We start from the raw sequence: 22,494 nt of genomic DNA, 5'->3' as shown, positions 1-22,494 counted from the left end.
TTTAGAAAGGATATTATTAAACTAAAAAGAGTGCAGAAAAGATTTACTAGGATGCTACGGGGATTTGATGGCTTGAGCTATAAGGAGAGGCTGGATAGACTGGAACTTTATTCTCTGGAGCGTAAAAGGCTGAGGGGTGATCTTATAGAGGTCTATAAAATAATGAGGGGCATAGATCAGCTAGATAGTCAATATCTTTTCCCAAAGGTAGAGGAATCTAAAACTAGAGGGCATAGGTTTAAGATGAAAGGGGAGAGATACAAAAGTGTCCAGAGGGGCAATATTTTCACACAGAGGGTGGTGAGTGTCTGGAACAAGCTGCCAGAGGTAGTTGTAGAGGTGGGTACAATTTTGTCTTTTAAAAAGCGTTTAGACAGTTACATGGGTAAGATAGGTATAGACGGATATGAGCCAAATGCGGGCAATTGGGATTAGCTTAGGGGTTTAAAAAAAAAGGGCAGCATGGACAAGTTGGGCCGAAGGGCCTGTTTCCATGTTGTAAACCTCTATGACTCTGTGACTCTAAGTGTTTGGTGTCAATAGTGGATGGAAATACAGAAATGTAAATTAAGCAATGGATTACCTCCGGTTAGAGTAATTATATAAAATGCAGTGGAGGTTTGTGTGATAGAAGAGTATTGTTGAAACTGAAAGGAAGAACCTACAAGCTAGTTATGGGCCCAGCCTTGTATTTTAGTGCAGAAATCTGGGTAACATCAGGAAAAGAGGAACAACATCTGGAAACTAATGAGATGCAGATCCTCAGATAGATGTGAGGAAGACAGGACACAATCAAGAACCAACACATCAGGGAGTCTACGGAAGCATCGAAGAAATGGCAAGAGGAGAATGAAATGATATGGTCATCTGTTACAGAGAGAGAGAGAGGGGAAATAGGAAATGTGGTGAGTGATAGAGATGGGACTGCCAAGAAGCAGGAGAAGAGTACGGGTGGCATGGTGGCACAGTGGTTAGCACTGCTGCCTCACAGCGCCAGGGACCGGGGTTCGATTCCCAGCTTGGGTCACTGTGTGTGGAGTTTGCAAATTCTCTCCGTGTCTGCATGGGTTTCCTCCGAGTGCTCCGGTTTCCACCCATAGTCCAAAGATGTACAAGTTAGGATGATTGGCCATGCTAAATTGCCCCTTAGTGTCAGGGGGACTAGCTAGGATAAATGCATGGGTTATGGGGATAGGGCCTGGGTGGGATTGTTCGGTGCAGACTTGATGGGCTGAGAGGCCTACTTCTGCACTGTACGATTCAATGGTTCTGAGTAAGACCTAAGACCAGATGGTGGCGAGAGACTTAAACAGAGCAGCATTGGAAAAGAAATGTGTGACTGACAGCAGGAAATGGAGAAGGTAATGAACCAGCATTGTGGTGACCCCAAATGGGAAAAGCTACACAAAGGAGAAGAAGGAAGGGCTGGCCCTATGTTACCTTCACAAGATGGGGCACCAGAAGAATTTTGAGGCATATTATCCAGGATAATGAAAGTAAGAAGAGACGGTGAGGATGAAATTCAACCTCAGGTGCTGCAAAACAAGCGACAGTTAATTAACTGCCAATCAGACAACCTGTCTGATTTTCCCTCTCATTGAAGTCAATATTATATGGACATATGTTTCTCATTTGGCCGTCTCTAAAGTCTGTAAATGGCAGCACATTCAACATTAGCTGTTTGATCTGAGCGACAATCAAGGCAGAGACAGGACTTTAAGCCATTAAAAAAAAACCTGAGACTGTGACTGTTGAGGCTTTTATATTTTAATTAGCCTTATCCTGAAAAAGCTGATTGTACTACAGTTTGTTCATTTGTGTAACTGAAGACCCATTTAGTGTTCATTTCTCCAAAATCTACAGAAATGAGTGGATGTAATGATTTCAGAGATTTATGACTTTGTGTATGGGGCCAGTTAGCTCAGTTGCCTGGAAGGCTAGTGTGCGGTTCAGGATAGTACCAGCAGTGAGGTTTGATCCTTGTTCCGGCTCCAGTAGACTGGCGACCTGCCTCTGAGAGTAGAAAGCAATGACAAACCACTGCTGACAACAAACTGCCAAGAAAGCTGCTCAGACTGAAGCAGCAGCAGACAATGGAGATGTTTTTTGGCCTCCCCACGGTGTATTTCCTGTGGCGGGAGGCAATGTGCCATTCACTGACTGCAGGATCTTCTGGTCCCGGCGCTATCAATGGGATTTCCCATTGACTGCACCGCACATCACAGGGAAACCTGAGGTGGGAGTGTGCTGCTGGTGGAACCAGAAGATCCTGCCGGCATGAAAATTCCGGCCAATGAGTCAAGGATCTGCCGTCAGGCAAAGCACACATGAATGAATGAATAACTCTGCATACAGAGAGTAATGGGTACTATGGAGAGAGTTAGAAACTGTAGATGACTCAGTTCTCCAGGGACTGTACCAACATCAGGAAGATCCCAAGACAGAATGTCAGTATTTAATTTTAAGAAACGTTAATGTGACATTTCTTGATAAAGAGAACCATGGAGACATGACTGTATTGCAGTGATTCAGATGCTTGCCAAGTCTTTGTTCTGCCCATAGATACCCAACAGCTGGCACAGATCTAAAGTTTTTAAAGTTTATTTATTAGTCACAAGTAGGCTTACGTTAACACTGCAATGATGTTACTGTGAAAATACCCTAGTCTCCACACTCTGGCGCCTGTTCGGATACACTGAGGGAGATCTACTGCGGTCAGAATTTTACTGGCCCAGGGTGGGATTCCCACGGGAAACGGAGCGGGCGAGGGGTGGACTATGGAAAGGTTCGTTGACCTCAGGTAGGATTTTATGGTTTTGGGATAAGCGAGGCCATAAAATCCCACCCTGCATTTTCTGCAAACTTCTGCAGAAAGTCCTTTTGATTAAAAAAAATCTATGGGTAATGTTCGGTAACTGATGAGGTGTTATGCATTGTTCACAATTTTTCTCCAACCAAACGGCCCAAACTAATGTGGTCAAATGGAGGAAAATCCAGCTATTGTTTCACTGTTGGGACAGTAATAGAGAAAACTGTTTCCAATGACCACCCCTCTTTATTCCTAACTATTTTTACTGAGTTTTGTTTCTTTATACGCTCCTTCCCATATCACACATCCCATGTCTTGGTCAAGATATTGGTTCTTCCCTACTCTTAATTTAAGACTGCTATGTGTCTGCCTGCTTTCTGCCTTGTTAGAATTACTCAGCTTTCCCTCTGCGCCATTTACATGTCTGTTCGGCTGCTGCTTCCAATCCAAGGCCACTATTTCTCTCTCTTTTACAGCATTCATTGGGCCCCCAATCTCTTGTCTTCTTCTCATCCTTTCATTTGTTTTCAATTTCCCCCTTCAGTATTTTAGCCTTCCCCAGCTTCCTTAATCACTACTCCACCCATTACTACTCTTTGACTATCTTCTTTCCCGTCATCATTCCATTGCGCAGCTGGTCATGTTCCAAGCTTGACTTCCTCTTGGCAATGTATGCTCACTGATCATGCGCTATCACTTATCAGCATAGGCCACTGGCTAGCAGCAACCTGGTGTGCAATGATTCTACATTGCTGCCGGTGGGATCTTGTTAATGCATTAGCCTACAATTGTGATGGGCAACCTCGGCTAGTGAGTGGGCCGCAAGAGTGAAATTGGGCTTGTTCACTAACCATGACCCCGTGAATAAGATTAAATGCAGTTAATACGCAGCGAATATCTCATAACGTGTTATAGAAAATGCTTAATCATTTGTAGGTCAATAGAACTCTCATCACCTTCAAATGGTAGAACAAAAGAAATATTTACACTTTGGATGCAGAGGGAGTGCACAGCTCTCACAGTTAATGTTGTGTACAATCAGCACGCACCTCACTTCACGTGCCCTTGCTTTATATCACGTCAGTCATACTTCTAGGGAAAATGCTACATGGATGGAAATCAGTGGAATGTGGCAATCCTGCGACGGTTAACAAAATGTCTTGTGGGCCACACTCAGAACACAGATGGGCCGCATGTGACTCTCCAGCGCAGGTTGCACGCCATTGATCTACAAAATAACAGTGCCCTGTTCTTCAGAAGTAAATAATTGCTGCTTCGGAAGGCCATGAGTATGTGAACGATACTATACAAATCCTCTTTCCCCATCTTCCTAGTCAAGGATTACTTTGTTATTTCTTCAACGGCTGAGCTGGGCATATGAGATTGAAATATCACCTTCACCTATCTGCTATGGAGCATCCTGTGCTAAGAAACATCTTTACCCTTTCAGAGTGAAGCCTGGGCTGTGTTTGAGGAGCTTGACCCCAGAGGCACAGGGACAATGCAATTCTGGGAAAACTCTGTTAGCTCTAGATGTCCTTGATGTGTCATGCAAAATCTGTTTTATAAAAGTGGGTTTAAGTGAATGTTTTCCACTGGCCTCAGAACAACAATTAACTGCTGTGCAAGGATTGTTAACAACCTTTTTGTTATGAGACAATGATATAATCAGCTGCGTGCCGAAGTATGTGGAAATCTCAGAACTCTGTGTTTTCGCAGTCCGTCTGATCAATATTTGATTAATCTCAGTCCTGGGGCAGGAATTGATCCACGCATAAAATGTTGTGCTGCCAGAAGTGATATGATGAAGAGGTCTCCTGGGCACAATTAAAACAATCGTCATTCATTAAATTTTTCAATTGTTCAAAAGTGGAAAAACTGTGGATCTCCAGCATAAAGTCCCCCTTGGTGCCCATTGAAGTAGGCTGCAATGGAAGTCTAATGAGACTGAGTCCTCTGCGTAGAAGCTACCTGCTGTGTCATCTTTACTACATGCTATGGACTACTAGTGATATGACGTGAGGGCTCCCCAATGTGGAGTGTATTTTCTGTGATGTACAGTGCTTGCTGCATAGTGCAGTTTAGGGGCAATGTGTTTCTTGTGAGCCACTTATTGCACCCTGCAATACGAATATACAATGTGTGTCAAGGTTGCGGGCTGAAGGCTATGGATTGTGTGTTATTTGGTACTTAAAGAGTGTGTTGTTGGGTTCTATATTCTGTGGGCTACATGTTATTAAATACTTGTATGAATTGGATTGTACATTTATTCTGTGATTAGCTATGTTAGTACACACTGCGCTTTGACCTGCATGGTATATGCTATGAGCTGGGGCCTACAAACCTTTTGCAATGTTCCACATCCGTGAAAAATCTGTGTTGCCTCCTGCATTGCGTATCTTGCATGTTGTGTTGAGTTGCTGCATTGGTGTGTGGATTACATTTTGTGTTAAGTATTTTGCTTGCGGAGAGATTTTGCTGTTTTGCATGCTGTATTGTGCTTGATACTGTGTAACAGCTGCTGTACAAGGACATACTATATATTGAAGGCTATTACGACTGGATCCTACTACTGGTTGCTTTTGCAAATTATGTAACATGTAGTTGATGCAAAAGGTAGATTGCAGCCTGGAAATTTTATTGTGATGGAAATCACCAAAAACAAGTCTTTTTAATGGTTAACAGTATTACATTTTAGAGGTGTTTTTGGACACTCAGTTCCTGAAATTACAGCTTGCAACTTAGTCGCATTTGTAAAATGATGGCACCCTGCAGCACAAAAAGAGATCATTCCATCAAGTCAAGGTTTTTCCCTCCATTAATCATTTCCTTGAACCCCTGACTCCCCTTACCCTTAATAGTTTTCATTTCCAATTTGATTTCTGAGGAATTTATGAACTTTGCCGTGAAGGCAGAGGATACCACATTATAACCATCTTCTGTGTAAAGAATTTCTTCTAACCTGTAATGTTGAAGAGATTGAGAATCACGACAGATACAATTTTACCTCAAATCCAACAGCTTTATTACTGGCGTTGCCAACTGTGATTAAGTGTGTCCCTGGACAATCACATGACTTGTCCCCCTCCCCCCCCCACACACAAAGTCCAGCCAGTAGTTGACCAATACATCCATCTTTATGACGTACTGCCTTCCTACGCTAATTGGAAAGCTAAAAAGACTTATTACCAATTGGATGATGTTTGACTGTCAGCCAAATGGCCCTTTTTCTATATTTTTTATATCTGGAAAAGAGAAATGTCAATTGAAAATGACAAAAGTTGATTTTGTTTTAATGTCCCGATGGTTTTTTTTCCAGGGTTGCACACAGCAGTGTCCTGGAGATGGATCTCCAATTTCTCGAGACTCCAGGCCAATCCTGGAGGGTTGGTAACCCTGTGGTCAGGATTTTCCGTGCCCGTTGCAGTGGGGCCTGCTACAGGAGATTCAGCAGCCCAGCCAAAAGTCCATTGGTTTTGAGTGGAGGGCAGATCCAAAAATCCTGCCCTATTCATTGCCAAAAGATTCAAATTGAAAATAGTACAGAGTTATTTAAATCAAACAGTTTCCCCCAGTTAGTCAGACTAGGTCGACTCTGTGCAGATTGGATCCAATTTGACTAGGGCCAATTAGCTGCTAATGGGACTTCGCCTGTTGATGGCTTCACTCCCAACGGTGCTGTCTCAGTGAGGCCTTTTTGCCTGATTTCATACTTTGGCTGCCTCTCTACTGCCCTCGTGCTCAATCCCTCTTCCAAACAAATCTTAAAATGTATTTTTATAAACCTAGCCTTCAATTTGTTTGTGCTTGTCTTAGATTTGTGTCCATCTCACCAACCAAGGAAAACTATTTATCTTACTGTAATCTTTCATAAACTTGAATATTACTGTGAGGTTACCCCTTAGCCTTTTGAGCACTAATGAAAACTTCTCAAGTATCTCTTCAGAACTCTTCAACCCTGTTAACATCCTAGTGAATCTATATTGCAGTTTTTCCACTGTGTTGATAAGCTTCCTGTATTCCAATGTTCAAAACTGATCACAAACTACTGAGCAGTATCATTCATGTACACTCAGTTGCTAGAGCCTTAGGACTCTGTGACACAGTTTGTGATGCATTTCCATTCATTGTGTAAATGCCTTGAACCATTTCAACATTGTAAACTGATAGATAAAAACTGGTTTGATTTTATTCTTCTATCCGTAGGCTATCATCTGTGAACCAGTAATTCACTCCCATTAGCTGAAGTATTTACTGGCTTCAATATCTTTGTTGAATGAATGTTTAGTGAGTGAGGAGGCGTATGGAGTACGTTTATGTGAGTATTTTCCAGTATGTATCTTTTTAGTACAATGTACAGTCACAGTCTTTGTCCCTCCTGGCTCCATGTGCTTGGCTGGCTCCTTGGGGAAGAAGTGACCATGTGGAGATGCCGGAGTTGGACTGGGGTGAACACAGTAAGAAGTCTCACAACACCAGGTTAAAGTCCAACAGGTTTATTTGGTAGCAAATACTATAAGCTTTCGGAGCGCTGCTCCTTCGTCAGATGGAGTGGAAATGTGCTCTCAAACAGTGCACAGAGACACAAAATCAAGTTACAGAATACTGATTAGAATGCGAATCCCTAAAGCCAGCCAGGTCTTAAAGGTACAGATAATGTGGGTGGAGGGAGCATTAAACACAGGTTAAAGAGATGTGTATTGTCTCCAGACAGAACAGCTAGTGAGATTCTGCAAGCCCAGGAGGCAAGCTGTGGGGGTTACTGATAATGTGACATAAATCCAACATCCCGGTTTAGGCTGTCCTCATGTGTGCGGAACTTGGCGATCAGTTTCTGCTCAGCGACTCTGCGCTGTCGTGTGTCGTGAAGGCTGCGAAAGAATGGTGGTTGCCTCTGAGCACAGCGAGGGGGAGTGCTTGCATTCCGGGAGGCGTTTGTGTGTCTGTGTCACGGTGGTGTTTCTGCTGTTTGGATGGTTTGAAACCGTTACCTTGTGGCTTGACTGCACTCCAGCACGGCGCGCACACGTCCTTCCCGGGAGGCGTTTGTGTGTCCGTGTCACGGCGGTGTTTCTGCTGCTTGGACGGTTCGAAACCGTTACTTTGTGGCTTGACTTCACTCCAGCACGGCGCGCACTCGTCCTCCTTGGATTGGCATCACGAAAAGAAGCACTCCCAAAGGGCAGGCGGTTGACCAAGCCTTGGATCTTCAGGTAAGCGTTCTCCAAGACGGCCTTCACGACACACGACAGCGCAGAGTCGCTGAGCAGAAACTGATCGCCAAGTTCCGCACACATGAGGACGGCCTAAACCGGGATGTTGGATTTATGTCACATTATCAGTAACCCCCACAGCTTGCCTCCTGGGCTTGCAGAATCTCACTAGCTGTTCTGTCTGGAGACAATACACATCTCTTTAACCTGTGTTTAATGCTCCCTCCACCCACATTGTCTGTACCTTTAAGACCTGGCTGGCTTTAGGGATTCGCATTCTAATCAGTATTCTGTAACTTGATTTTGTGTCCCTGTGCACTGTTTGAGAGCACATTTCCACTCCATCTGACGAAGGAGCAGCGCTCCGAAAGCTTATGGTATTTGCTACCAAATAAACCTGTTGGACTTTAACCTGGTGTTGTGAGACCTCTTACGAAGAAGTGACCACACAGGGCTTTGGATCTCCTGGGAGCTGATGGTCAGGTACCTATTGTAATGGGCCAAGTTGGAAGTTTAATCTGCAATGTATTCAAACACATTATTCACCAAGCCATCTTCATTATTTTACTGAATGCTTCTGGGTATTTAGTGAATCCCTATATGTGAGAATGAGGAGGGTTGGATCTGGGGGGTTTTGTATCCGTTTATGAATGTCTGTAGAATACTTTATTATTCTTCCTTATATTCCTTGATGATATAATTCTGCAGTTCCTTATTGACGATCTAATTTTTTTGCCGTTTTTCCTAATCCTTTTTGTATTTTTTTTATTTGCTTCATGGGATGTGAGTGTCGTTGGTGAGGCCGGCATTTGTTGCAAATCCTTAATTGCCTCTGAAAGATGATGGCGGTGAGTCACTTTCTTGAACTGCTGTAGTTGGTGTAATGAAAGTACAAAGAACAAAGAAAATTACAGCACAGGAACAGGTCCTTCAGCCCTCCAAGCCTGCACCGACCATGCTGCCTGACTGAACTAAAACCCCCTACCTTTCTGGGGACCATATCCTTCCATTCCTATCCTATTCATGTATTCGTCAAGACGCCTCTTAAAAGTCACTATTGTATCTGCTTCCACGACCTCCCCCAGCAGCGAGTTCCAGGCTTCCACCACCCTCTGTGTAAAAAAACTTGCCTCGTACTCCCACAGTGCTGTTAAGTATAGGGAGTTCCAGGACTTTGACCCTGCGATGCTCAAGAAATGTTGACATATTTTCAAATCAGGACATTGTCATCCTGTTCTTTCTTGTCTGTGTGATTAGTGTCTGCTTTTACTTCTGTTTTAATATTGCCCTTATTTCTCTGTGTGTCATCACGGTGGCACAGTGCTTAGCGCTGTGGCCTCACAGCGCCATGGACTCGGGTTTGATTCCCGGCTTGAATCACTATTTGTGTAGAGTCTGCACGTTCTCTCTTTGTCTGTGTGCGTTTCCTCCGGGTGCTCCGGTTTCCTCCCACAGTCCTAAAGCTGTGCTGGTTAGATGCATTTGGCCATGCTAAATTCTCCCTCAGGGTACCTGAACAGGCGCCGGCGTGTGGCAACTCAGAGATTTTCACAGTAACTTCATTGCAGTGTTAGTATAGGCCTACTTGTGACACTAATAAATAAACTTAAACTGACTACTTTGTTTTTGCTTTTAAGTGGGATATATTTCATCTGGATTTTTGACCATCATTTTAAATGTTTCCCACTCCTTCTTTGTTAATCAGTAATATTTTTCAGCTAACTTTTCCCTATTCTCATCCCCATAAAATCACCCGCCCACAAAATAATTTCTCACCTTGTCCTTTACAAGTTGTATCTTAAACCTTATGGTGTTGCGACCCTACTGTATATATTTGGCCCATACTTCTCTTTCCTGTTCTGGTTTATTTAAACTTTCATTCATGTGAACATGTTTATGTGCATGCCAATTTGAGTGTGTGTGTGCACATGATGATACGCTGAGAATGTGTGGCCAGGAAGCTCTGTCTCTTTATCCAAGAGCAGAACAGCTTTAGCATTAGCAGACACAAGTTGTGTGGCCTGTATGTGAAGTGTGGAGTCTCAGTGAGTAGCTGTGGAAGGACTAGGTTGGCTACTCCTAGAAGGCGGAGTTGGGCTGCGGGGGGGAGATCCTGTTTCTTTAAGGATCCACCCCCGAGCTGTTTGAATTGTCCAGTCCCTTTTTCTGCGACTGCCCCGTTCCAGCTCGGTATTGCATTTGATAAAAAGTGAGATTAGGGCTGGTTGCGCTGTGTCAGAGAGAGAGAGAGAGTGAGAGCGGGGCTACTCAGCAAGTCTTTCGCACAGAGTATTCACAGGCAGGCAGTCTCCCCGAGTGAGTGCATCCAGAGTGGGAGAGGACAGAGTGCGGGAGCATCAGACACAACCTCGCTGCAAGCAGAGCCGGAATACCAGTGAACTATGGTGAGATCGCTGCATTCTGTGTATGGGGAGGGCATTGTTCTGTGTCCTTGCTGCTGTGACTGTGGAGCTTGTGCGGACTTGTAAAAAGAATGTGTTTCTAGCCCGGGACTCTCAGTTAGTAGGAGTGGGTTGAGAAATAGTTGGCGAGCTAATAGTTGGTTTTATTTAGCTTCAAGTTATCGCGCTCGATAGGTGGTCCCGTCTTGTCTGGCACATTGAAATCGTGCACTTTACACATTGTGCACTTGTCCAAGTCATGATGGAGAGTGAGCTGTGTGCCTGCCACTTTAAAACTGGCACCTCCCGCTTATCCTAAGAGGCAAGATCCACACAGAGCCTCAGTAAAGAGAGTTGGCATCGGTGACTCCCTGCCAGACAGAGCCTCAGTGGGGTTGTTTCGGGGGGAGAAAAGGGGGAGAAGTAGAGCTCCCTCACACCAGCTTTCAGATGATGTTCAGGTTACAGCAGCATTGTGAGGCGTGTGGGAGAATGCTCCAGAGTTTTAGGAAATCCTGCACAGTCCTATATTCAACATGCTTTTCAATTGGTGATGCTGAATATTGCAGTTGGAGATTTTTTTTTTGTTTGTTTGCCATCCGCTGTGATTCGAGTGAAGATTTGATCTTTGGGTGAACGCTGCTTTATGTTGTCCAAGACTCCAGGCCAGTGCTGCTGGGTTCCTGCACATGGCACATGGACACAGCCCATTGTCCATCAGTAAAGAGAGTTGGCATCGGTGACTTGCTGCCAGTTGATTTTCACCTTGCTGCAGTGACCTGCCGGGTGTGAGTCTTTGTCCAGTTGATTGGCCCGAGGCCCGAGTTGATCTTGACTGGGGCAGTAGCCTCGGCCTGACAGCCACTTTCAGTGCTGGGAGGAGGTTATAGAATCATACAGTGCAGAAAAGGCCCTTCGGCCCATTGAGTCTGCACCAACAATATCTAGCACTTTTGAAAGTTATTTTTGTGTACCTTTTGGTACCTTATTCCCAATCAAAAATCCAATTCAAAACAGATCCAAGCTGACAAGACAGACCATACCTCCCAACTTGGGCTCGATCAAACAAGATCCAAGTTGACAGGATGAAGCATTACACCCCCTCCTGGGCTTGTTCTGAGCTTTATCTTAGCCAAAAGGCCCAGATGGCTTTTAAAAAATTGCTTCAGGTGAAACCTCAGTGTAACCTCATTAGCCAAGACCAGATGCAAGACCGGATTTACACTTGATTTTAGCCAAAAGACTCGCTAATCCCATTTTCCTGCACTTGTCCCATATCCTTGAATACATATTAGCAGATACCTGGCTAGACTACGATTGGATTTCTCTCAAGGATGAATTGCTCCATGCCTGTGAAGACTTACCTGTGAACAATGGCTTCAGGAGGGCTACTTCTGGGTTTATTGGAGTGTGTTTGAGTCTGTGTGTGTGATCATTTTAAATGGGAGGCAATGCATTGTGGAGTCAGGGAAATGCAGAAATTATGTCCTAAAGTGCGGAAGTGATACAGTTACATTTTGCAATGATTTTTGTGACTGGTTAAGCAGTCTTACTGAAGATTTAGATGGGAGATCACTTCTCTATAGTTCATACCAGTCTGAATACACTAGGAGCTTCAGTACTGAAATCAGTATTCCAATGTAAATTTAAAGGTCGGCTGGAATGAGGTGAATGTCATTGGGAAAGAAAATAATGCGGCACGGTGGCTCAGTGGTTAGCACTGCTGCCTCACAGTGCCAGGGGACCGGGTTCGATTCCTAGCTTGGGTCACTGTCTTTGATTTGAATTGATTTATTATTGTCACGTGTATTAGCATAGAGTGAAAAGTATTGTTTCTAGCATGCTATACAAAGCATACCGTTCATAGAGAAGGAAACGAGAGAGTGCAGAATGTAGTGTTACAGTCATAACTAGGGTGTAGAGAAAGAACAACTTAATGCGAGGTAGGTCCATTCAAAAGTCTGATGGCAGCAGGGAAGAAGCTATTCTTGATTCGGTTGGTACGTGACCTCAGACTTTTGTATCTTTTTCCCAACGGATGAAGGTGGAAGAGATAATGTCTATGTGGAGTCAGCACATTCTCCCCGTGTCTGCATGGGTTTCCCTTGGCTGCTCCGGTTTCCTCCCACAGTCTGAAAGACATGCCAGGTAGATGCGTTGGCCATGCTAAATTCTCCCTCAGTGTACCCAAACAGGTGCCAGAGTGTAGCGACTAGGGGATTTTCACAGTAACTTAATTGCAGTGGTAATGTAAGCCTACTTGTGACACTAATAAATAAACTTATGCATGTTTTCCTTTTGTCAATCTTTTATTGATTGTGTAAAGAGCAGGTTATGTGAATACTGGCACTGCGAGCAAGTAGTTGATCCCCTCTTTGCCATCTTACAATGTGTTCATCCCTCCTTGGCACAAGTGCTCTCCATTTGTTTTTGGGTATCAATTTGGTGATTCCTCCAGTACCATAATGAATCTGAGGTGGGGTGAGCTTTGGGAATGGCTGCAGAATCCATTTAAAGAACCCAGAAATTAACCACAGCTAATCTTGGAAAAGACTGCCCTGATGGCTATGCATTGCATGTTGCCAGATTTAAATCCGGTGAAGATTGCATAGTTGGTTCTTAGGAAGTTGATAAGAATGACCAGCGCTTAGTCCTGTTTCTCATGCAATGTATTTACTCACGTCCATCCCCCGGACCAAAGGTCAGCAGGCCACAATCTAGGTTTGTCTTTAGAAAATAAATATCTTAAATACTTTGAATAAAAGCTATTGGTATTGGCAGAGTACAAAGAGGAAATATAATGCTCACTACCTTAAAGAACTAATGATATTGGGTGGCACTAAAGCTGCAGTATGTAAGTCACCTGTTTATTAGGTGATTTCCTAACATTGCTGTTTATTCATCAGGTATATGTGGCATTCTGGTGGTTGTTATTCCGGATGAGTGAGGTGTTGCAGGGTGATTGACAGCTGTCGAATGCTGATCCAGTGTTTTGGGGGGAAGATAAAGAGTATCAAAGCGTCAAAAAGTTCGATCGCTTCATAACCCACCGTAAATTTGAAAAATTATTTAGCCATTGACAAGGCATTTAATTGGCAAGGATGTACAACTTTTTCCTTTGGGCCAATTTCTTCTAAAATAATTCTGTGATTGCGGTGCTAATTGCAGGTCATGGTAAGCCAATCTCTGAAGGATAATAGGCCTCCCTTAAAACAATGCATCCTCTTTCACCATTCAGTTCTTGCCTTCCACAATGCTCTTTTCCCTTTACCCTTTGTGAAGTTGAGGAAATGGCTGTAATATAACCTCGGATTTGTGATGCATTAATTCTTCCACACTGATCCAGTAATTCTCTTTACTCTGTATAAGAAGCAAACAGTCGCTGAGAGCATTACTGACTTGTCTCAGACTTGTACGGTCTACATTAGTGACAGTAGGTTAAAGACATGAATGGCTCCAGTCTCTGTGATAGCAATCTTTGTAATGGAACATGAGGAGCTGGTTGGTGAACAAGAAGATGCTGGTTTGTCTGCTGTGTAGCTTTTTGTGACTGACTGCTGCTGTGTAAACACCTCTGCGGGCTTGTGTTTTGAACAGTAACATTTTAGAAATTGGCAGGCGGTGAGTAATTCAGTAACAGATAGTAGGGCAGTGAACGATTGAACCGCTGTTAATAGTCCTCTGAACTGAGTCTGAGCCTGTCTTGATAAGCCTCTCTGCTCTAAGCTTGGCCTATTTGGATAATACATTTTTTGAGTTTTACTTTCCAAATTCATTGCATTCTTTCAGTATAGTCTCTTCGTCTCTTCTGATAATTTTGAGAAATAAAAAATAGAACAAACAAAACATGACTTGTCTAGGCCGTTGGGTTATATCCTTGTGAGTCACTGGAAGTTCATAAATGCAATAAGGATGCCTGATCTCTTTATGTTCTCATTCTCTATTTCCTGTGATTTTTGTTTGTGATGGTGATTGCCACAAATAATTATGAAATGTATTGTATGCTCTAATCTAATGGATACAGTTCAAATGGTGTGTATGTGTGAAATAGAGGAACTGGCTGCAATTTAACCTAAGATTTCAGATGCATTCATTCTTCCACATTCTTCAGTTGCTCTATCCATCAGATTTTCTGAATCTCTCAGGGAGATCCATTGCAACGCAATAATGATCTGACCTTATTCTTTCATCCATTTCTTGAAGACTAAGAACTTGTAGTTATCGACCACCTTTTCAATATAGAGCAACATCCAAATGTTTAATGGGGTAGTGGGGTGGGACGCAGAGATGAATAATTACCAAACTATAGCGGGACAGTTAGGGAGGGGACCAGAAGCTTGTCAAAAGAGCGGGTTGAAAGCAAATTTCATTGTTTTCAGTGAGAGTTTTCCAGGGAGTAAGATTAAGAAGGTTGAATGTTCTCCTGGGGTAAAGAGTAAAGAGGAATGCAGAAGGCAAGAATCAGACAACTGGATGGTAAAAGAGGATACAAGTCTGAAGAAGTTTGTTAAATTATGATTTTGTTAGCCTGGTGAGGGATATGAAGACCAGATGAGGTTTTAAACGTGGGGTCAGATTTGGGCAGAGTTTGGGACAAATTGGCCTTTCTGGAGCACATTGGGAGGTCAAGGAAAGAGAATATTGAAGACAGTTGGTGGGCAGTAAGAAAATGGGGAAACTATTTGGAGAGCATTTCATAGGGCCCTCATTCCAAAAGTGTTAAGTAAGACACTTTATCAGTTATGAATATTTTATAGATATTTGCGGTTTGACAGCACATTGGCAATATTTGACCCATCTACGCCATCACTAAGATCAGCCATTTCCGCCTCTATACAATCATCCAACTCCCTACATTAGCTAATGTGCCACTGAAACACTCATCCATTGTTACCTTTAGACTCAACTATTCCAATGCATTCATGGATGGTCTCTGTGGTTCTTCCTCGGCAAACGTGAGGTCATACAAAACTCTGCTGCCTGAGTCTTAATTTGTACCAAGTGCTTTTCTATCATCCTCATTCTCAATGACTTTGATTGGCACCTGGTTAAGGAATGTCTTGAGTTTTAAATATTCTCACCCTTGTTTTCAAATCCTTCCACGGCTTCATTCTTTCCTACCTCTTATATCCTCCACCCTCCAAGATCTCTGTGCTCTTCCAATTCTGGCCCCTCCAGTATCCAGCATATTAATTGCTCCAGCACTGGCAGCCGTAGCTTCAGTTGCCAAGGTGCTAAGCCCTAGAATTCTCTCCGAACCTCTCTGCCTTCCCCATCTCCTTTGTTCCTTAGGCACCCCTTAAAATCTGCATCTTTGACCAAGCTGTTGGATGTCTGTTCTCTTCATGCATCCTTCTCCTTATGTGATATCAAATTTTCTTTGAAGGGCCTTGTGAATTTTTACTGTTAAAGGTGCTGGGCAGAGTCTTACCAATAAATAGTAAAGCGTCAGGGTCTGACTGAAAACTGGTGTGTTTCTCTGCAGATCTTTGGACACTTTGTCAAAAAGAAAATCATGGGTGCGTGTTTCATGCCATTAGGTAAAGTCTGGCTGCCTTTTTTAACAGGCACCCCAATCAAAGCAAAAATCCCCCCCCCCGCACCACCACCACGGTGGTCTCAGTGTTCCCCCCCCCACCATCCTGTGAGCAAAGCCGGCATCTCCCTGCCTCCCCCATCACATGATCAGAGCCGGCATCAGTCCACCCTCCCACCCTCCTCCCCCCACAATTAGAGCCAGCATCTCTCCGTCCATCCTCCCCCATGCTATCAGAGCTGGCATCTCCCCCCCCCCCCCCCCCGCCCCAGCCCCCCACAACTCCCACAAACAATCACTGCCGGCAAACCCCCATCACCACCCCCCCCCCCTTCTCCCAAACACCATGCCCTGATTGCATGGTGCCAACCTGGCAGTACTAGCTTGTGCCTGGTGGCAGTGCCAGAGCACTGCCTGGCCATGGTCTCTCTCCCGAGGGGGTTATACTCACCTTTACAACCCCGGGCTGGATCCCTGCAACAGTTTCACATCTGGGTGAATCTATTGTCAAGATTGACGAGGTTTGAAAATATGCCTGGGGGGAAATGGCTGGGAGGTGGCCTTTAATTATATTTAAATGTATTAAAATTGGGCACAAACCTGATTCCGGGTTTCTTGAGCACCCGCCTGCGGGCTCAGGATCACCCCTGGTATATAAATACATGGAGGTGCAGACGTTGAGTAGACAAGGCTTGTATTGACTGCAGTTCAGAAGAAAGAGGTGATCTCATTGAAACATAAAATTCTGAAGATGCTTGTCTGATTAGATGCTGGAAGGATGTTTCTCCTGGTTTGTGGGGCGCGCGGGGTGGATGCCTAAAACTAGAATTATCAGTGTAAATCGGCCTGCTATTTAGGACTGACATGAGGGGAAATTTCTTCACTGAAATAGTTGTAAATCTTTGGAATTCACTACTCCAGAGAGATGTGGATGCTCAGTCGTTGAGACGGTGATCAATAGCTTTTTGGGAACTTTTTGGAGCAAATCAAGAGGTACGGGGATAGTGCAGTTAAGTGAAGTTGTGTTTGATGATCAGCCATGATCTTATTGAATGGCTTACTCCTTACCTTCTTAAGGCCCCTCTTAATCTCTCCTTCTGTGGTGTGCTGTTCATTTCCCTGCAGCTTTGTTTTTGTTTAACAGTAAACGCAAACAGGTTCTATGAGGAAACTGGCATATTATATCTCGTCCGCTAAGGGGGAAGCTGGCTTTCAATGTAGTGTAGACACTGGGCTCATATAGCCATGACCTATATTTCCCTTTCTGTTCTCTTGACAGGTGCTCTTGCTGTCGATGCACTCCACTGCACTAGCACTCAGCTCTTGATAATTCAAAATCTGGGACAAACATTACTACACTTGTTCCAGTTCGTTTTTCTGAAGCAGATTTTTGGCAGTTTGCATCACTGACATATTTTACAAGACCTGCGATCTGCACTAAGATAAGTTACATAGAAGCATTGAGGTTAAAAGTGTAGACGCTCTGGGTAATGGATAATAATGACGTAAACAGGATGAAGGATTAAATACAGTCTCTCTCCCCAGTTACCATACCCTGAAAAGTCATTGGTGACTGGTCCATGATTATGCTTGGCAAGGTACTGCAGTGGTTTGCCATTGGCTTCTGCAGATATTGTTGACTAGGAAGTTCTCATAGAGTCATAGAGGTTTACAGGAAACAGGCCCTTTGACCCAACTTGTCCATGCCGCCCCTTTTTTTTAAACTACAAAGCTAGTCAATTGCCCATGTTTGGCCCATATCCCTCTATACCCATCTTACCCATGTAACTGTCTAACTGCTTTTTAAAAGACAAAATTGTACCCGCCTCAACTACTATCTCTGGCAGCTTGTTCCAGACACTCCACCCTCTGTGTGAAAAAATGCCCCTCTGGACTTTTTTGTATCTCTCCCCTCTCACTCCCCTCTCACCTTAAACCTATGCCCTCTAGTTTTAGACTCCTCTACCTTTGGGAAAAGATATTGACTATCTAGCTGATCGATGCCCCTCATTATTTTGTAGACCTCTATAAGATCACCCCTAAGTCTCCTACGCTCCAGGGAAAAAAGTCCCAGTCTATCCAGCCTCTCCTTATAACTCAAACCATCAAGTCCTGGTACTGTCCTAGTAAATCTTTGTTGCACTCTTTCTAGTTTAATAATATCCTTTCTATAATTGGGTGACCAGAACTGTACGCAGTATTCCAAATGTGGCCTTACCAATGTCTTGTACAACTTCAACAAGACGTCCCAATTCCTGTATTCAATGTTCTGACCAGTGAAACCAAGCATGCCGAATGCCTTCTTCTCCACCCTGTCCAACTGCGACTCCACATTCAAGGAGCTATGAAACTGTACCCCTCAATCTCTTTGTTCTTTAACTCTACCCAATGGCCTACCATTAACTGAGTAAGTCTTGCCCTCGTTCGATCTACCAAAATGCATCACCTCGCATTTATCTAAATTAAACTCCATCTGCCATTCATCAGCAGACTGGCCAATTGATCAAGATCCCGCTGCAATCTGAGATATCCTTCTTCACTGTCCACTCTGCCACTAATCTTGGTGTCATCTGCAAATGGTCTGGGTAATGGGTGATAAACAGGATGATTATACAGTCTCTCTCTCCAGTTACCATACCCTGAAAAGTCATTGGGTGACTGGTCCATAGTTATGCTTGGCAAGGTACTGCAGTGGTTTGCCATTGCCTTCTGTAGATGGCTGTTGACCAGGAAACCCTCTCATTCTTACCGCCTGCCATTGGCAGATTGGAAGAATTGATGTTCCTGCCTGGCTGTGTTCAATACCATTATTCTTATGAAACTCATCTCCAAACTGAGCCTCGGCCCCTCCCTCTGTGACTGGATGCTAAACTTCCAAACCCACAGACCACAATCAGTAAAGATAAGCAACAACACCTCAACACCGGTGCTGCACAAGGCTGTGTTCTCAGCCCCCTAATATACTCCTTATACACCTATGACTGTGTGGCCAAATTCCCCCCAATTCGATTTTTAGGTTTGCTGACGACACCACCGTAGTGGGACAGATCTCAAACAATGACGAGACGGAGTACAGGAATGAAATAGAGAATTTGGTCAACTGGTGCGGCGACAAGAATCTCTCCCTCAATGTCAACAAAATGAAGGAGATTGTCACCGACTTCATGAAGCGTAGAGGAGAACATGCCCCTGTCTACATCAACGGGGACGAAGTAGAAAGGATCGAGAGCTTCAGGTTTTAGGTGTCCAGATCACCAACAACCTGTTTTGGTCCCCCCATGCTGACACTATAGTTAAGAAAGCCCACCAACGCCTCTATGTTCTCAGAAGACTAAGGAAATTTGGCATGTCAGCTACGATTCTCACCAACGTTTACAGATTCACCGTAGAAAGCATTCTTTCTGGTTGTACCACAGCTTGGTGTGGCTCCTGCTCTACCTAAGACTGCAAGAAATTACAAAAGGTTGTGAATGTAGCCCAATCCATCACGCAAACCAGCCTCCAATGCATTGACTCTGTCTACACTTCCCGCTTCCTCGGCAAAGCAGCCAGCATAATTAAGGACCCCACACACCCCGGACATTCTCTCTTCCACCTTCGTCCGTCGGGAAAAAGATACAGAAGTCTGAAGTCACATACCAACCGACTCAAGAACAGCTTCTTCCTTGCTGCAGTCAGACTTTTGAATGGACTGACCTTGCATTAAGTTGATCTTTCTCTACGCACTGGCTATGACTGTAACATTACATTTTGCATTCTCTCATTACCTTGTTTGCATAGCGCTCAAGAAACAATACTTTTCACTATATGCTGATAAATATGACAATAAATCAAATCAAATCAAATCAAAGTAAAGGATATACTGGCACGGGAGGGGGTGCAGAGGAGATTCACTAGGTTGGTTCCGGAGTTGAGAGGGTTGAATTATGAGGAAAGACTGAGTAGACTGGGACTATACTCACTGGAATTCAGAAGACTGAGGGGAGATCTTATGGAAACATGTAAGATTATGAAGGGGAATAGATAAGATAGAAGCAGGGAGGTTGTTTCCACTGGCAGGTGAAACTAGAACTAGCGGGCATATCCTCAAAATAAGAGGGAGCATTTTTAGGACTGAGTTGAGGAGGAATTTCTTCGCCCAAAGGGTTGTGAATCTGTGGAATTCCCTGCCCAGTGAAGCAGTTGAGGCTACCTCATTGAATATTTTTAAGACAAGGATAGATAAATTTTTGAACAGTAAAGGAGTTAAGAGTTATGGTGAGTGGGCTCGAGGGGCCAGATGGCCTACTCCTGCTCTGAGTTCTTATGTTCTTACATCATGCCACACCTGAACTCATCAAGTCCTGAAATGGGACTTGAACCTGGAGCTTCTGCCTCAGAAATAGGCAAACTACCATTATGCCACACAACCATAAGAATACAATGGCATTTATTAGAATCACTGGGGTTAGGGGTAGGGAATGCTGAATGGGTTTCCTGTAGCATCATAGAATCCTTACAGTGCAGAAGGAGACCATTCGGCCCATCGAGCCTGCATTTACAACAATCTCACCAAGGCCCTTTCCTGTAACCCCAAATATTTACCCTGCTGATCCCCCTGACAATAAGGGTCAATTTTGCATGGCCAATCCACTTAACCGACAAATCTTTGGACTGTGGGAGGAAACCAGAGCATCCAGAGGAAACCCATGCAGACACAGGGAGAACGTGCAAACTCCACATAGTCACCCAAGGCCTGAATTGAACCCGGGCCCCTAGCGCTGTGAGGCAGCAGTGCTAACCACTGAGCCACCTTGGGCACACTGCTCTTTCCAATTTGAATTGTTTTGGATTGAGAAACTTGATGCAGTTTGGTCAGATTTACAGGCCATCACAATCTCTCCTTGTTCCAAAACACCTTATGGCCATATAAATACTTTTGAAATGTCTCCATTGTGATAGGAAATACATTAGCCAATATGCACACAAGGTCTCAAAAATAGAAATGAAATAAATGACCATCATTCTAGTTTTTGGTGAAGGGATAAACATTGGTCAGCGGGCTACTCTTTGAATAGTGCTGGGGATCTTTTACCATCAACTGAAGGACAGGTGGGCCCTCAGTTAAACATTTTGGTCTGAAAAGTGATAGCAGCATTCCCTTAGTACCGCACTGAAGAGCAGCATTCCCTCAGTGCCACACTGAAGAGCAGCGTTCCCTCAGTACCGCACTGAAGAGCAGCATTCCCTCAGTACCGCACTGAAGAGCAGCATTCCCTCAGTGCCACACTGAAGAGCAGCATTCCCTCAGTACCGCACTGAAGAGCAGCGTTCCCTCAGTACCGCACTGAAGAGCAGCGTTCCCTCAGTACCGCACTGAAGAGCAGCGTTCCCTCAGTACCGCACTGAAGAGCAGCGTTCCCTCAGTACCGCACTGAAGAGCAGCATTCCCTCAGTACCGCACTGAAGAGCAGCGTTCCCTCAGTACCGCACTGAAGAGCAGCATTCCCTCAGTACCGCACTGAAGAGCAGCATTCCCTCAGTACCGCACTGAAGAGCAGCGTTCCCTCAGTACCGCACTGAAGAGCAGCATTCCCTTAGTACTGCACTGAAGAGCAGCATTCCCTCAGTACCGCACTGAAGAGCAGCATTCCCTCAGTACCGCACTGAAGAGCAGCATTCCCTCAGTACCGCACTGAAGCGCTGGTCTTGATTTTGCATTCAAGGTCTCCGACTCTGAGGCAAGAGTACTAGCACTACCACCCAATGGGGGCGGCATGTTGGCACAGTGGTTACCACTGCTGCCTCACAGTGCCAGGGACTTGGGTTTGATTCCCGGCTTGGGTCACTGTCTGTGTGGAGTTTGCACATTCTGCCCCTGTCTACGTGGGTTTCCTCCAGCTGCTCTGGTTTCCTTGCACAGTCTGAAAGATGTGCTGGTTAGGTGCATTGGCCATGCTAAATTTTCCCTCAGTGTACCCGAACAGTGTGGCAACTAGGGGATTTTCACAGTAACTTCATTGCAGTGTTAATGTAAGCCTACTTGTGACACTAATAAGCTTAAAATGTGAACAGCATGGACACTGTTTGATGCTGTTGAATAGCTAAGGGAGAAATTGACAGCATTTTTGGCAGACTTGATGCTCACCAACTCACACCAAGATTGAGCAACAATTGACTAAATTAATAGAATGTTTAACTGCATTGTACAAACACAAGAATACAAGGCAGGGGAAATCATTAACAAATTATACGAGTGTCTGGTCAAACAAATTTGGAATAATTTGTCCATTTCAGGTCACCAAAATATCAAGGAGACATTCAAATTATGCAGGCCGTATACTGTAAAGACAGATCATCAAAGATCTGAGTTGTACCAACAGTCAGCAGAAACTGTGGCTTTGCAATTGAGGTGTTTGAGGGCTGGTTTCTGGTGAGATGTGTTAAGGCAATAAATGTTGTGTAAAAAGATAAATCCAAAAAAATGTATTGAGTCACGAGCAGGACCAGGGAACACTGGTTCCAACCTAAAGAGGGTAAATTTGGTTCGGGTAG

The 22,494-nt window shown here is 44.2% G+C and overlaps 1 protein-coding gene across 1 annotated transcript in view; it reads left to right on the top strand.

Annotated features, from left to right (window-relative positions):
- The first annotated feature begins 10,243 nt into the window (after nucleotides 1-10,243).
- n4bp3 (NEDD4 binding protein 3) overlaps nucleotides 10,244-22,494 on the top strand; it is a 107,050-nt gene continuing 94,799 nt past the window's right edge. Inside the window, exon 1 of the mRNA XM_078231631.1 lies at nucleotides 10,244-10,427. The gene's annotated coding sequence lies outside the window, so the exon portion shown is untranslated. The remainder of the gene's footprint in view (nucleotides 10,428-22,494) is intronic.

Source organism: Mustelus asterias, chromosome 16, assembly GCF_964213995.1.
Source record: "Mustelus asterias chromosome 16, sMusAst1.hap1.1, whole genome shotgun sequence".
Taxonomy (NCBI): Eukaryota; Metazoa; Chordata; class Chondrichthyes; order Carcharhiniformes; family Triakidae; genus Mustelus; species Mustelus asterias.
This window is presented reverse-complemented; position numbering and strand designations above follow the sequence as displayed.